Source organism: Diadema antillarum, unplaced genomic scaffold, assembly GCF_040938485.1.
Source record: "Diadema antillarum isolate AM-2024a unplaced genomic scaffold, OU_Dant_1.0 scf00000151, whole genome shotgun sequence".
Classification (NCBI taxonomy): domain Eukaryota; kingdom Metazoa; phylum Echinodermata; class Echinoidea; order Diadematoida; family Diadematidae; genus Diadema; species Diadema antillarum.
The window spans coordinates 1,717,012-1,734,632 of NW_027271040.1; the positions used below are offsets into that span (position 1 = coordinate 1,717,012).

Below are 17,621 nucleotides of genomic sequence, written 5' to 3' on the forward strand. Positions count from 1 at the left end.
TCTTCGCACCATTGCCGCGAAAGCTGAGCTGTATGGGGCGTGGCACCATCTTGCTGAAAGATAACATCTGCTTGATTTGGGCAGACGTTCGGATTCCGAAGACATGGTTCATAAACTTTAGTCGGAATTTCCTCTCTGTAATATTGCCCATTAATTGTCTTTTTAGCAGGAACAAAATGCAAGTCAGACAAGCCATGGGCGGTCATCGCCCGAGCAACCAAAATCTTGGGGGAGTTCTTAATGGTGTGTTTCATTGGAACGTTCGCCCTGTTTTTAGTGCGCGCTCTCTCATTTTGTTTATTTGGAGCAGAGAATGATTCTATCCAGCATTCATCTGTGAACATTATTCCATTCCTGAGTTTTTCACCAGCAGGAGTTTCAGCAGTGAATCCCTTTCTTATGGGTGATGTTTTCTGAAAAGTCAACCTAAAGCAACACCTCAATTCCATCTACTTTCCTTTTATCCCCGCTAATATGACCGCTCTGCTTTCGTTTGATGTACACAGGGATGAGGAAAGCCCATAACTGTTGCTTCAACTTATCAAATGCTTTCACCTTGGTGTGAATATCGACCTTGTGTGCTCCTTCTGTTGTTTGCCACTGGTTGTACTTGACTGGTGTGTCTTCCTCTGATGTTCGGAAGATTTCAATTTTCTCCTTGAAGATGGAACATTCTGGAAACAAGCACTGCTCTGTGCCTGCATCTCAAACAATAGAATCAGTTAAGGTGGAAATGTTATCTGCCAACTGGGTACATATGCTGAGGGGAACAAGAAGCTGACGAACATTCTTATGATGGGTGCAAACACATACATTTTGTGGAATGTCTTCAAAGAGCTTGATGTGTTTTGGTCTCAGATCACAGAATTTGCCTCTAGATATGGAGACTCCTTCATCATTACAGAGCAGGCCATGTGTTTCTGCCAGTGACATAAGCATGTATTTGGCCTGCTACACTGTAGTAAGTTTTGAGTTTTTTAGTGTGCTCATCTTTGGATCTGATCTGATTTGGATCTACAGTATGATGCAATCCTTGTGACCTGGGGCTTGACAGGAGATGTCATCTTTTTCATAGAATTTGAGGACTTCTCTCAATGGCATCACTATCTAAGGATGGTCTTCCTGACTGGGAAAATCTGGAAGAGTTGGTGAATTGTAATCCAAGATCTGCATTTTCTGCTGCCGTGGCCTTTTGTTTTCATGGTATGCTGTGCTAATAGCTTTTCCCATTGCTTCACAGTTGTGTCTTGGAAGCAAAACCATTGTCACCATTCTTTTTCTTTTTCTTTTTTTTTTCTTGGCGATAATTCTTGACGAGCGCATTTTCTTAGACCCTGCGTAAAACCCAGGCATTTTTAGTTATGTGTATTTTTTTCACAATCTTTCTTTTCATTTCAAATCATGTCTTTCTGCAAGCTGTCTGCATATCCTGCAAGATATTTTTGTCAAGCGGGCTCATCTTCTTGCAGCCCTTCTTTATCAGAAAAGAGCATCCCTTGAAGAAAGAAGTAAAAAAAGTAGCCCTGTCTTCATAACTGATCACAAAGCTTTCTGGGTCTTTGATCTGAAGCTCCATCTCTAACACTACTTGCAATGCTGATGATGGAGAGTGACCATTTCCAAAATAAAGCATTGCAGCTTCTCATGAACAGAAGGGTGTACAATTTCTGAAACGGAGAGCACATGCAGCTGCCGTTTAGTGGTTGTGTTTCCATTGTAGTTTTACACTCATCAGGTGACTACAGTACACATTTTACAAGGGGATTTGTACTTCCTGTACAATGAAGGGTCTTCCTGTAATGATATTCAAGTGAAATGATAATTGGAAATGTGAAATGATTTCAAGTGAAATCAAATCCCATTTTGGGACCTCCCATTCTCATCATGGGGTATGGCCTAGTGCTGTAGGTTTCCCTCAAATGAAAGAATGGAACAACCAGTAGACCATATTTTTAAAAGTATACACGGCAATCTATTTTACATAGTACAGTAGCTTGTTCCACTATAAGTCCTTATAGTTGACATTGATCATCCAGTTTCCTCGTGGGCATAAACAAAAAACAAAAAATTACCCCCTTTACATAATAGCCATCTGCATTGAGACCTGATGATAATAGCTGTGAGTAGTCTGTAGCATGGGTAGTCCCTCTGCTGATTCCTGGATGTACCATGGTACCCAGACTTCCCAATTGGTGCATCACTGATATCGGGGCATTTGATTTCAACTGCCCCCTGTCCATGACAACTGCATTCCACAAGCATGTCGGGACTGGCTGCCAGACATGCATGCTCATTTGATAACACAAGTCCACACTCTGTGAACACCGCATTGGTGTGATTTTCTTTCACAAACTTCTTATAAGCCTCCTTGGCTTTTGGTTCAAGCTGTAAGCCTCGCCTCATTTGCTTGGTTTGCAGAGATGTAGTGCATATATTTTCATTAGGTACTGTGTTTAGAAAGTCTTGAGGTATCAACATTTTCTTTGCCTTTCATTGTTTGTTCTTGTGAACACTCGGTGCATTATTGATCCAGATATTCTTGCCAACACAGTTGTTGATTGCCTCCTGGAGGGCCTACATGCATCACTAAGACTCTGTCTCCAGAATAGAGGGTTGCACTCATTGCTCTTGTACCTGGACCTCCTTTCCCCCCGAGCTGGAGATTGCTCAATATGACAGATTGCAATTTTATAGGCTGGTTTCATTTGCTTTTGTGATTTCTGGGCATAGTCGTAAGGAGCAATGTCAGAAACCCCATCTTCCCCACTCTGAAGGTCAAATGCAACATGTAGTTGGTACAGTCTGGGAAATCTGTCTAACAGTATGTAGAAAGGGGAATACCCGATCACTACCCGGTGAGTACAATTGTAAGCGTGTGCCATCTTGTTCAGATGGGCTTCCCAGTTTTGTGTCCATTCGAAGAGGGTGTGGTTTAAAGCACTCAACTTGGCCATTGCCTTGAGGGTGGTACAGTGTTGTATGGGACTTTGCAATCTGAGAGTACACGTACTGGTAAAGCTAGTTGAATAGTCAACTTTCATATTCCCTGCCTTAATCATGGGGGAATCTTCTAAAGGGAAACCCAAAATGGAGTATGAAGTCATTGAACAACTTGTCTGCTGCAGTCTTGGTTGATTTGCAATGTTTTTCATGGGAAACAAATTGGTAATTATGTACAAGTACTTCCACATCTACAGTACAGTATTTCATCCTCAACTTTCAACCATTTCCAGTCATGTAGAGGATTGTTATCAATTTGGGAGTTAGTCCAGATTCTGGCCGATTTTTGTTGTTGCGTATCCCCACCACACGCAGCACCATCGCATGCACTTATCCACACGAATCGCACTATCCCATAGACTGTGATATCCCCACTAATCTGTCCGCCCGTAAAAAAAAAATCAACCTGGGCTGGAGCTGGCACATTGATGGGCAATTCCTCGGACTGCTCTTTGGATGCCACTGCTCCTTGTAGAGCGGTTTCCATCGTGGATTCTGCAGTGCTGCATACATTGACGCCACTACAAGCACGTCTTTGCACAAATGTCACAGCAGTCATGTGCAGTTACAATACTGTACGTTGGTCTCGGCTTCACCAAACACTCTTCTTATGACCTCTCTGCGACAGCTCTTGCCTTCCAGGAATTCTCTCATACTACTTGAAATGGTCACCGGGATACTGTAAGGTGACAGCTACACTTGGTTTGTCGTCTCTGCCAATGCGACCGCTCGTCTGCATATAATCATCTAAATCCATTGTGCGGCCACAGATTATTGTTCTATGAACTGACTTCGAGTCCACTCCCATTCCGTACGCAATTGTTGCAACCAAAATTCTGACGTCTCCTGATGGGTCAGCAAGGCTGTCGATGATGTGCTGTTGAACGTCATTCTCTTTGTTGGTGTGGTACATTTGTATGTGCTTGTGATATGTGGCTGGAAGTAGATGAAGAAACATTGCATAAACATTGCTCACAACTTTTCTTGACTGACAGTAAATTATTGTCCGGTCTGTGGAGGCACCATTCACCTTGATTTCATCAACCATCCATTTAAATAGTTCATCGAAGTCCTTTGCTCTTGATCTCAAGACGACATGTTTTATGTTTATCCTTTATGGTGACCGGTTTAGTGTAACATACATAGTTCAGGAGTCCCAAACCGTCAACTACACTGCGGCGCACTTCACATGTTGCTGTTGCAGTCATGGCAGCAACTGGCACCGCTGACTTTAATTTGGACCGCACCTCTCCCAGCTTGCCATATGCACTGTGGAATGCTTTTGTGTCACTTGATGAGCTTCCCCTGGAAGGTACATGTTGAAGAAAATACACACGCACACACATGTGTTAATTCATTATCAAATGATATTTGTACTGTAAATATTTATAATATGCCGATATTTTGTAAAAAATAATAAACAGGTAGTGGAGGACTTAATAGTCCAAAAAACCACATACACCAACTAGCCACACCACCCCTATTTTCATGCATTCTTTCAGTAGAATAAGACATTTTAATTAGATCATGTATGTTCTGAGTAAGTTAACAAGTTCTGGCATAATTCTAAATGTGCTGATAAACACAACACGCACACACACACATACAAATGTAGGCACAAAACCTAATTACAAGGGCGTCAATTAAGTTTTAAATGTACTGAGCAATAAGAACTAGGTCTAATGTAAGAGACTGATTAATTGGACAGTGTATGAATGCCATAACTTGAAGATTTAAATAAAATGGCACTTGTATTTTTCAATGCTTTGTTATTATCGTGAAAAGTCCCATTCACTGCTACTTTGTCATTGGTGGTGACAAATTTCCAGTATTCACTCCCAAAGACTTTTTCTTTGTATCGAGATCTGGAGCACGCATGCACGTTCAAATCTTCTCTTATCACTCTAACATCTAAATTCAAATGTTCAGTTGAAGGTGAAGTTCAACACATTTCTTTAGATTAATTTCATGTCTAGTCTATCAAGAGTCTCAATGTTTAATATGTTATGGTACAGTTACAAAATTTAAACAGAGTCTACCTGGCCTGGCCTGGCCTGGGTAACTTTCATTGAAATTCAAATAGGTACCTATTATTTATTGAATAGTCTCCATGTTCAAGATACATACCATTTGGAGTCACAGTGACTTTCATCAATGGAAACCCCACAAAGTTGTTCTCTGACTGCTGGAATGTTGAAGAGTTAGCAGCCGTCGTCTCCCAACAAAACCTCTGGGCTAGCGAAAAGTATGGAGTATCTGGCGGAGTGGACTCCCTCACAAACTTCTGTTGTAAAATGGCCGATATTGCCTACTCACCTCTTGTCTTGGTTTGTAATTAGCAGCCCGGGTGGCGAGTTGGCGGTCAGTAGTCTGCGATGGGGGGTCGTCTCTCAGTCTCAGTGTCCGTCGGTCTGCTTGGTAGATCTGTCCGGGCGTCCCTTGACACCTCGGGTCTATCATACGTGTCGTCTATATGGGCATGTACGCGCACCTGCGCGTGGGGATACATAATCATATATTATATTTCACTACACTTCATCCAAAAGCCCTCCCGACAAATCTGCTGGGTCGATGTTCAGTTCTTCAGCTCTGCTCAGCTGATCTGAAACCAGAGACTTCAGTGGCATCACAACAATCACCAAAGACTTTGAACTGTTCGTTTCATTGGCTTGTGGTTGTTTCAGTCCACGAAGAAAGTCAATACATATCGGCGCAGCTTGGAAAGTGACACTTTTGCCAAAGCCTGTTGGCAGACTCACAAAGAGATCGCAAAAACGACTTGAGTGCGGAAAACTGTTCACTTTTGAAACCTTCTGAAAGACCAAGTTTTTCCGATGAATATTCAATTGCTCTCCATAAATCATCGTCTTTAAAACTAGGTATATCCTCTGTGACTGTAGCCATCTCAAAATCATCCAAACAACAAATCGAACGCCGAATCAGAGAAGTCAAAATTCAGAGCAGATTTCGGAATCAAACAGAAATAACAAGCGAAAGTCTAGACGGGACGCAACAATAACCGGCACCAATGTACGTGTATTACGCGTATACATGTGCATGCGACGGCGAATCGTTTCACATTTATTTACGTTAGCCTTTCTCCCTAAGCAGTCGTTGGAAAATAAAACTTAATCTTTGATTTTATACGATCTATTCACACAGCTATGATCGTAATTTCTGAAAAAATCCACAAATATTAAAATTTTTAAAGTAGGATCATCCCACGCAGGCCCAAACAACCAAGTGTCATTTTCTGTCACAAAATTTAAAAAGATAGTAAAATGATTTAGCTTACATGCTTGGACGATGCTCTATGTCTCCTCGTTGCACTTGACTACCGCGTTTTACCACCTGGGGGGCGTTTCATCAACGAGCTCGTCGGAGTTTTCACCGACGAATTTGCTATCAGCCAATCAGACCAAGGATTTCATTAGCTTTTAACAGTTGTCAGTGTAAATCCTTGCGTCTGATTGGCTGATAGCAAATTCGTCGGTGAAAACCCCCGACGAACTCGTTGATGAAACGCCCCCCACGTCGACTATGCAAAAATATAGTTGACACTGCATCCTCGCGCAGTCTTCAGCGTGGCTCCTTGTCGAGGAGCTCCGCCTCAAGGTCTGGCTTGAAGCACGCTGCCCCGAAGTGGTCGCTGCAGACAACGTTGCAGTGGTTATATTTGTACGTATTGATATTGGACTTCATCGATTTGAGGGCAGCGATCAATTTTCCACATAAACCACGCTTCTTCTTTGGATCTGGAATTGAAAAAAAGCTCCTCCCTCAGGATTTAAGGGTGGAGTTCGTGCACCCAATCGCCTGGCAATACACCATGATGCTGACGGAAGTATTAAATGTACGCACAGTGCGGTGAGCCTCAATGGGCTAGCCAGCTCTCCCACTCGCCAGTTGTACGCATGTTGCGTCACTATCATCGATACTATCGGTTATTTTTTGCTATCGCTTTCGGCCCATGTACCACCATTACGAGGTGGAGCGGAGCGTGATGATGTGTTTGAAGCCCATCTTTCAGACTTACTAGCGTCCTCTCTAACATGTTGCATATATCATTCTCTTCACAAAAGTAGACCCATTTAGACTAAATAAAGTTATTTTGATGGTGAACTTGTCCTTTAAATTATTATTTTTGCATATGTAGTTCAGTTAACGGAATTTAATGAGAAACGAATCTTTGAAATAAGACTAAATCGTAAACTCGCTTTGCATAATCAACTAGCTATGATGAAACCTTGATTGATGTTAGCGTGGACCAATCAGAAGTGAGTACCCCCAGCAGCCAAAATGTGGGCGGAATACTGTGTTCCCTGAAAATCTTCGGGGAAACTGCCAAGATGGACTGGACTGTTTTCGGACTAGCAAACTTTATGGGTGCAGCTTACGCCCTCAACGCCAGCAATTACATACCCGTAAGTAATGTGAATAATTCAGAATACAGTCCAGGGAGTGGACAGTGTTGAGAGTTGGCTGGCATCTTTCTTTAATCTTATCACATGACAGACAATTACTCCATTGTGTTCCTGTGTTTTTTTATAGTTCTTGTTTGGTTATTGGTTGCAGGGGCTTCAAGAGTTTCTCCATGAAAATTGCTGTTCCTGGATTGTCTTCATTTTCCATACTGTCACTGCCAAGGAAGCGAGTGATTCTCTGAAGGAGTCTCATCTTTCCTACTTTCTTCCCCCCAATGGTCTAATACCCTGCTTTCTTCCTCTCTAAACTCTAAGAAAAATTGGCGATGGAGAAGTTGGCACGGTGTCGGAGGGTGAATCTGGTGGTCTACCAGATGGCTGGACATCGTCACGGGACATCATGGTCAGCGATGGAGAAGTTGGCACAGTGTCGGATGATGAATCTGGTGGTCTACCAGATGTCCAGTCATCGTCGCTGGACATCATGGTCGGCGATGGAGAAGTTGGCACGGTGTCGGAGGATGAATCTGGTGGTCTACAAGTGGCCTGGACATCGTCACTGGACATCATGGTCAGCGATGTAAAAGTTAGCACAGTGTCGGAAGATGATATCATGAATCTGGTGGCCTACCAGAGGGCTGGACATAATTGTCCCTGGACTCATGGTCGACGATGGACAAGTTGGCACAGTGTCGGAGGATGAATCTGGTGGTCTACCAGATGGCTGGAAATCGTCGCTGGACATCATGGTTTGCGATGGAGAAGTTGCCAAGATGACTGAGGATGAATCTGGTGGTCTACCAGATGGCTGGACATCGTCCTTGGACATCACGGTCGATGATGGAGAAGTCGGCAAGATGCTTGTTTCAACCAGCTGGATTTCTGAAGAATTACTGGAGTTGGATAGGTGCTATGGCATACAAAAAGAACATAAAGTACACGCGGTAATTCTTCAGAATTTACACTCGGTAGCTCTTCCAAAGGTATGTATTTCAAAGTAATATACGTTGTGATCAGAATGATATTGCCGCTCGAAAAACCTTGATGTAAGATGGTATTTTATTTAATATTATACTGAATATCAATTGCAGGATGAATTGTTGTTGAAGATTAAATTGTATGTGTTTACGTTTTTTTTTTTTTTTTGATTAGTTACTCAAAGACGTTAGTAATTAGTATGCAGAGTATAGTGTGAAAAAATGGCTGCAAACTCAAAAATTTCTCAGCATTGTCGTATCCGTACTAGTGGAGCTGGAGGAATCCATGAATGGGTTAGAAAGTATTGAGTGATTGATTTGGCAATTTCCCTCTAACTTGATATGATTGTAATATTTGCATGTAAGTCAGCAAAATAAGGAACCTGAAAACTCTAAATTTAGTTATTTTTGAAAATTGTAACAGATTGCATAAAATCACATTGGTGAAGGCCCTACATATATCACCACTGTTTTCTTTCAGTGAATAAAGGCATTAAAATGTTGAATAATTAAATGATTTCATCTGGAATACGTAACTTTGCTTTCATGTCAAATTTAAGAAGTCAAATGTGCCAACATTGATCATTTAGAACTCTTAAAGTTATTGAAAAACATAGATACCTTCCTTTTCCTATGCCGACGGACAGTTTGCTTTCTTCGCTTTGTCCGCTTTATTGCCCTTTTTCTTTCGATGTAGGGAGATCGTTGGCATGGAAGTGGTGTTTTTGAGATAAAATCCTATCATAACGGGCAACATTGATTTCACGGTAGGGGATGAAGGAAGCTATCTTCCTACAGATGTGCTGATGTGGTGGCAATTTCGGCAGATCTGGCACATTCGCATACCTACGTGGATTGATAAACCCAGGGGATGTCCATTTCTTTTGTTGTTTCTTTTGATTCCATTTCCTTTTTCTTTTTTGCCGCTGCTTGCCGTATCTCTCTCTCCTCATGTAGACATACTAGTCCAAATCCGTCTCCTTCCGTTGCTCTTTCTTGCTCTTTTTCTTTGAAGCTGCATACTGTTTTTTCAGTACATTAGGTACCGGTATCCATTTTCGGAAAGAAGTAGGCCTGCTAGCTGACAAACATTCACGACATTTATGAAAAAGGTACAAATCTAAAGAAAACGCTAGAAAAGCTTTGCCTTGTGGCAGGAGATGCAGTCCATCTTTAAAGAACAAATAATCAGAATCGACAAAGTCGCGAGAAAAGTTGACATACTCACATGCTAATCTTTTACATAATAATTCAAGTCCAGAATTGAATATTAGTGAGCGTTATATACAATTCCTGAGAGTCCCAACTAGGAAAAATTCCAGAGAATACAATAGATGCAGACCTGAATAGTTCGGAAAGCATCTGAAAGAGATTAAGATAAAGCTTCTCCTCTCTCTCCCATAAGCCGAACTTCAAATTGTTTGTTCCAACATGCACAAAGACGTAATCAAATTCTTCGTCAAATACAATATCATGGAATTTCTCTCTGATTGATGTACGAATGTTCTCTACAGTTGCCCCCGGAAAGCAGAGAACACTGAAAATGTAGTCAACGTCAAGATGTAGGAGATATTCTTCTAAGTCTCGCAAAATTGAGTCTCCAATGATCAGAACTTTATTTGGTCTGCTGCAGAACATGTCTGTACATTTAGCCGACAGGAGAAGCGGTCTGCCATTGTGGTCTGTTGTGTCCTGTTAAAATGAAGGACATATCAAAGAGGATAATTTATTGCGCACTTAGGCATTTATCTTTGAATTATAAGGCTCAAATGATCATTATCATCATAAAGTAGGGTGTGATATGCAAGCAGCACGTGTATAAATTAGCCACGTAAAAATTCACCCATGCATTATTTCGTGTAGACTGTCCAGGCCTAAGATACCTTCTGAACCTTCTGAAAGTTATAGCCAGCAGGGCAGCACACTGCATATCGCTGACTTTGGTGTTGAATACACGTGAGTGGTTATGCTGTAAGTGCCCCCTTGAAGCTCTCTAACGATGACGCTTTAACTATATCCTTTTCTAATTTATTCCACGCCATGGGAGTCCTTACAAAAAATGAGTTCTTATATGTATCTGTTCTTGCAAATGGTATTTGAATTTGCGTGTCATTTTTCCTCCTTGTTTTCCTTTCTGGCCAATATGTGATGTACTTATTGGCTGATATCCACACCATCCCCCGCTGTATCTTATGGTCAATCTGTTCCTTTCCCTTCTTGTTTCCAGTGTTTCCCATTTCAAATCTGCTAGCATCTGTGTGACACTGCTACTCTTGCTGTAGTTTCCTAAGCAGAAGCGTGCTGCTTTCCTTTGTATCCTTTCCAACTTCTCTATCTGGCCTATCTTGTGTGGGTCCCAGGCGCAAGATGCGTACTCCAGTATGGGTCTTACTAGTGTGGAATAAGCTGTTGCTTTTACTTCCTTGGGACAAAACCAGAGGTTCCTTCTCAAGAATCCCAGTGTCCGATTTGCTTTAGCGACAGTGTTGCCTACATGTTCCCCCCATGAAAGCTTGCTGTCAAGTTGAACTCCGAGATAGGGCTGGGAACTTGAATGACGAAGGGTCTGCCCACAAAAGACATAGTCTCGGGTGGGTGGTTTCTTTTTGTTAGAAATAACCATAATAGAACATTTAGAAGGATTAAATGACATCTTCCATGTGTCTTGCCATGTTTCAAGAGCCTTGAGATCTTCTTGCAGGATGTCCATATGTTTTTCTTCTGTGACAGATGTGTATATCAGACAATCGTCTGCGAAGAGCAGCGTTGTACATTTAATGTGTTCTGGGAGGTCGTTTATGTATGTCAGGAACAAAAGGGGTCCAAGAACCGTACCTTGAGGTACGCCCGACAACACTTGTTCTTCTGAGGACATGCTTCCTTCACAGACCATCCTCTGTATCCGGTTTGTAAGAAAGTCCCTGATCCATACTTGTAGGTTGTTTCTAATGCCATAGTGCTCAAGTTTTCCTAATAGCCTTTCATGGGGTACTTTATCGAATGCCTTTGAGAAGTCCAGTATTGCTATGTGAATAGATTCCCCTTTGTCCATTGATTGTGTAATATCATCAATTGTGACTATTAACTGTGTTTCTATTGAGCGTTTTGCTCTGAATCCATGTTGTGAATCCACAAGTACTTCATTCTCTTCAAAGTGGCCCATGATATGAGAGTGAATGATATGTTCTAGGATCTTGCATGTGATGCTAGTCAAAGAAACTGGTCTGTAACTGACGGGTGCTTCCTTACTTCCCTTCTTGAATATCGCACAGATGTTTGCTTCCTTCCACTGCTGTGGTAGTGATCCTTGGTCAATTGAGGACTGGAATAGATCTGTGAGTACCGTAGTGGTGCTAATTTCATAGCGAACATCTTCAGGAACCATGGTGGCAACTGATCTGGTCCTGGTGCTTTGTTTTTAGTGCCCCATCAAATTCTTCAATTGTTTCAGAACTCCCGCTTCAGAGATACAGTAATTAATTCTGGAATATCCCCAATAGTGCTGGGTCCCAACACTGACTAACGTGAGGAACAGATACTTTTACAATAATAATTTTCACAAATATGAATGTTATGCATGTGTCAAACATGTTATTCAATTCCTGTCCATGCCATACAAATTTCATTTCCAATTGTTCAGATCACGGCTACAAGATACCATAAATATAGCTGGATCGTGACACACAATTCGTATAACATACACACAGTATATCCAATCTGATAAAGAGATATCTATTGTGTAGAAACTGTCTAAATCTAATGTAGTCATCTCAAAAATTAAAGAAGACGAAAATAAAACAAATCTATTCACAGTAATGGATGGGCCCAGTATTAATCTCATAAACATTATGGCATGCATTTAGCATTACGTCAACTATAACAATATTGAAGTGGGTGTTCCTTCTAGTTATGTAAACAAAACTTTCCTCGAGTGAATGCACTTTACACAGAGCGAAGCATTACGTCAACTACAACATTGAAGTGGGTGTTCCCCTTTTAGTATGTAAACAAAACTTTCCTCGAGTCAATGCACTTTACACAGAGTGAAGCACATGTGCACACCTTTTGTGTGTGTGTGTGCAATTAGTATACAATGTACTTATGACTAGGATACACAATCATGTCCTACAAAGTAATGTTCATGTTCATGTGATGATGCGGGAAAATTTACTGCAGCAGACACACCAATTAACCTGTGGTGAATATGTCTTTATTTGTCACTGTCGAGGAACAGCCTCTGTTCAACAAGCAAACAAACAACATTACAAAAGCAAGGTGCTTCTCCAGCTTCACGCGGAACACTTTAGCAGGGATAAGGGAAGCCTCTGCTCCGGTGTTCAACAGGCAGCCAATCTCTGTCGACCCAACCTGAGCCTTCACCTCAAGGCTCTTTGCAATCAAGCGGTCACGAATGCTGACCTCCTCTATCCCTGCAGATTTTGCATCTGGACATGCCATGGGCAAAACTGTTGTCCTCTCTGCTGTGTTGCCCGCAGCAGCAGAGCTCTCCCTGTTCAGTTGCTGCATTTCCTGCTCACTTCCCTGTGGACACTGTTTCTTATAGTGGCCCTTCTGGCTACATCTGTGGCACTCAACCTCAGACAGAGGCTTGCGTCTTGGCCAAGACTGGTGCAGGACTTGAATCTCGGAGCGGAGATTGGCAACTTCTTCCTTGAGGGTGGTTACCACTGCTGCCAACCCTCTCTGTGAATCCACCATTTGTTGCTGGAATGAATGCTGTGTTGTGACCTCATTCACTACCTCTCGGATTCGCCTAGTCCGTCCAGCTGGTTCATCCTCCTGGAATAATATAAGGGCCTCCCTCCTCACAGCATTAAAGCCTTTAGACTCATTGGCCAGCTGAATCCGACACAGCTCCCTGAGCACAGAGAGTTCTCTGGCCCCTTGGACAAGCTGATAGCCCAGAGCCTTGTCTCTTAGTTTCTGCAATGCGTCCACTTCTCCTTTTCTGTCAGCTGCCGCTTCCATTCTGCCGTACATCCTAAGGAGTGAATGGCTGATTTCGGACAGGGATTCGCCATCCTTCTGTTTGCGAGCATGGAAGGCACTGCTCAGAGACTGAAATGTCTCATCTTGCCCAAAGCACAGGCTAAGCGCCTTGATGCTGTCCCACTTGAGTCTTTCTGTCTCGGTAGACACATTACCTCCTCCCTAGCTGGGCCAGCGAGGTCATCGATGAGGACACATGCTTTTCTGTCATCTGAAAGGTCCAACGATCCTGTTGTTGAACTTTACATACTTTCAATGTCATAAAGAATATCTCTGTGTATGGGAGAAACTTTCTCATCCCTTACCAACAAACACTTAGCAAAAATTGTGACAGGTACACTACAGGTGATCCCATCGACTTGAAGCATCCTGGAAAAGGAATCAATGAATCTGGATGGATACATTGCTGGAAGGTGTACAGCTAGGAAGAATGTAACCTTCTTGAAGAATTGCATGTAAGCAGTTGGAGGCTTGCCAAATTTATGGCACTCCTCCCTGCCTTGCTATCCTGTCAGTTGGGTCATCATGGGAAATTTTAGAGATGCTCTGCTGTCTTTTGTGTTTGTTTCTTCCCATTATCTTGGGGGGGGGGGGGGGTCTTCTTCTGTTAATTCATCCCAGCAACTGTGAAGTTTACTCATCACCTGGGCCCTGTTGCTAGAAACTCAAATTGCGTTCAAACACAAAGTTTTTAGCAACGGGGCCCTGTGTTTGTCCCCGATGATGGGGGTGGCCAGAGTTACTGCACTCTAACATCTAACAGCCACTCTCTCACCTTCTTGTCATCTCGTGTAATTCGGGACATTTTCCTACTCTTAAATACACATATCTGGGGAAAAAAGTGTCTGAATATTCCTGTGCTGGACCACAAGATGACAAGGGTGGGTCCTACACCCTTGACACCTCTCCCATTTGAGTGGACAACTTTTAGCGTCATTCCTTGACATTTTTTTTCCTTGAAGGAGAAAGAATTAATAGCCTCACTTCCACAACATATTGTTCAAGAAAGGGGCTAGCTTCCCTGCTGAAAAAAAAAAAAAAATCAGCTACGCCATGATTATGCCCACGATGTATTGTGGTCATTTACCTATGATATCATGGAAGGATTAAAATCTAAATCAATATTCATATTCATTAACAGAAGGAAATCATTATTAGCATTCATGTAGAAAAAGCTACGAAATGCATCATGTCTAATTACCTCTGGTTTGGCAAAAGTTGTCTTAAAATGTAAAACATCGCAGTAAAGAATGTGAATTAATGTTCAAAATTGTCACTGACCAGCAATTATTGTACAATGTTCGTGCATTAAAGAAAGAAAAAACAAACAAACAAGATCTCTTGATCATGAAGGAGACATTAAGTGTATGTGTTCAGAACACGAATGGAGTAAGTTTAAAATTCCTACCATGTTATCTAAACAACATCTTTGAATTAAACAAAATTGTATGTGTATGTAGAGTTGTCACTCTGAACTTGTAGAGTTTTTATTCTAATTAGATTTACAGGATGTCAAAACTAATTTGTTAAAGTTTGACATTGGTACCACTGCCAGCGATGACTACCCTGTAGATAGTACAATAGCCTATCTTATTCTTGATGAACATTCACATTTGATTTCTGGTGAGATTTAAAAGTGGGGTTGAAGGTGAAAAGATATGCTCTCCCATTACATTGCATTTGTAACCAAAATGCCGGCCGTATCAAGATGTTTCTTGGCAAGATTCTAAAAGCACACTTGCTATTTCTTTAAATTTTTTTTTTAAATTTGCTTGAACAAAGACTGTGCCCTTGCAATATGTTCTTCTTCACTAGACATGACCATGTTATTATTTCCCTCATAGACATTGTTGATGAGTAAGTACACTGTATACAGGGGAAACTCGGTATAACGAACACTGCTATAACGAGATATCGGTTATAACGAGGAAATTTTCTCGGTCCCAAATTTCCTTCCACACAAGTCTATGTAAAATGCTACTCTTATAGCGAGATCGGCTATAACGAAATAACTGCTATAACGAGATAAATTTTGTGACTTCCAAACAAAGAAAAACATAGTAAATCAAACCTGCTATAGCGAGGTAAAGCAAAATGCCTTCGGTAAAGCTTTACTTCGCCTGTGCTATCATCTTCCGAGATTGTAAAGCTTGATGCGCCAAAAACTGTCTTGCACACACATAATCATTAAGCACTCCAGCTAGCACTGCGTGTTGTACGTGTGAAGTGTGTGTGTGCACGCACACTGACACATGCAGAAGGTTTAATGTAGTGGGACGGCCATATGTATACATGACATCATCATGACGTTTAGCAGGTGTGAGGAAATCTGATGCTGTGATTGGCCTTCTACTTAGGGAATTCCCCGTCTTCACACACACGCAGTCATAATGTACATACAGAATGTGTCACATACACACACAGCATTGTGCAGACCATATTCAAGCTTTCCACACAACACACACCCATACGATAACCACATACCAATCCACAGACGATCTTGTATTGATACAATCGCAAGCTATATAAATTTACAAATTCAAACATCTACAATTAATAAGAAACACATTCTTGATATTGGATTTCCTTGGCGAAAAACATCTTCTTACCCATAAAGGTGAGTAATTCCCTCACACACAATATCAAGTTATCAGTATTGATTGAAATATGATGGGTAGTCCCACATGTGCAAATTAATGTCTTTATTTTATGCCTTCTTTTATGCCTACTGATATAACGAGATATCGGCTATAACGAGGAAAATGACTCGGTCCCGACCATCTCGTTATATCGAGTTTCCACTGTATTGCCAAATAAATGCAGAAGCAATGACTGCAATAAAGATACATGTACATTGTACACTGTACAATGTATGATGTAAAATTATTTTGCCCATTGTTACATTGTGATATTGACTGCTCGACATTAGGGGTACATTGTGCGTACATGCGTGTGTGTGTTGTGTGAGAGGGGATACCTACATTGTAGCAGTAAAAAGAATCGATCTTGGATGTGCATGAATCACAATAATGCATGTTACCTACCGTAGTACATGTACATGTATACAGATTCAATATTAATTGAACCTGTTCAAAGTGACCTGCACATGTACTGCAAAAGTGGAAATTTTCACGGTGTTGAAATTTTCGCTCATTTTGCACAACCAGGAACTAGCGCGAAAATATAAGCACGCAAATATTTTTGCTTGCCATATGTTCCCATACTTACAGTCTTTAATTCTGCGGAATTAGAAACACACGAAACCCTTCTTACCGGACAGAGGGCGAAAAATTAGTCGCGTGAAAATATCCACTTTTACAGTACAAAAATTTGTATGTGAGATGGACTTTTTCTCATTAGGTGGGTGTGTATTTGTTTGTGTGTGTGTGTGCATTTGTGTTTGTGTGTTTGTATGTGAGAGTGTATGTGTGTGTGGGGGGGGGGGGGGGGAGAAGGGGGTATAACGAAAAGTAAGACTTTCTGGGGTACTCACAAAATCACATTGATAAAGAACACCTGTTCCAATCCAAAATTCTATAGATTCAATATCTATTTCAATGACATTAAAAACATGATTGACATACTGATTCTACAGATGATTCCCACCTGCTTTTCCCTGCCCCTTTCTCCAAATTTTCTCTGACTGAGAAATATCTATATGTGAGGTCTGGGACAGTTATACACAGGTTAAACTGAAGTTTGCAAACACATAAAACATAAAGCATATAATGAATAATGTAAAAGTACATTGTATAATTCAAGAATCATTTGAAGGCAAGATATGAACAATCTTGTTACAAAAGTAATATTGTTAATACACTTGATATTAATTCATATCTGAATCTAATACACATAACTAATTCATGATCACATGACAACCATGAATAATTACGAATTGCTTTTTAAAACATTAATGACAACAAAAAGTTGAGGTTTCAATTTTCTTCGATTTGTCTACCTCTAACAAGTGAGGGAGACAAATTGAAGGAAATTGAAACCTCAACCTTCATCCCTCTACTTAATATTTTCTTGCATTTAACAAAAAAGTTTTATAAAGAAACCTTCAAGCAACACAAAAGAAATTTCATTTGTTAATATTTGATTACTAACACAACACAGCACCAATTGAAAGGGCATGATTTCCTAATTTCTCACTATTATTTAGAGGTATAGTACATGTATAATGAATTTACCAACTACAGTTGCAGTA

At 41.1% G+C, this 17,621-nt stretch overlaps 1 pseudogene; it reads right to left on the bottom strand.

The window, feature by feature from the left end:
* Positions 1-426: 426 nt before the first annotated feature.
* On the bottom strand, positions 427-5,904 carry LOC139721835 (ATP-dependent helicase wrn-1-like; annotated as a pseudogene).
* Between the last annotated feature and the right edge of the window lie 11,717 nt (positions 5,905-17,621).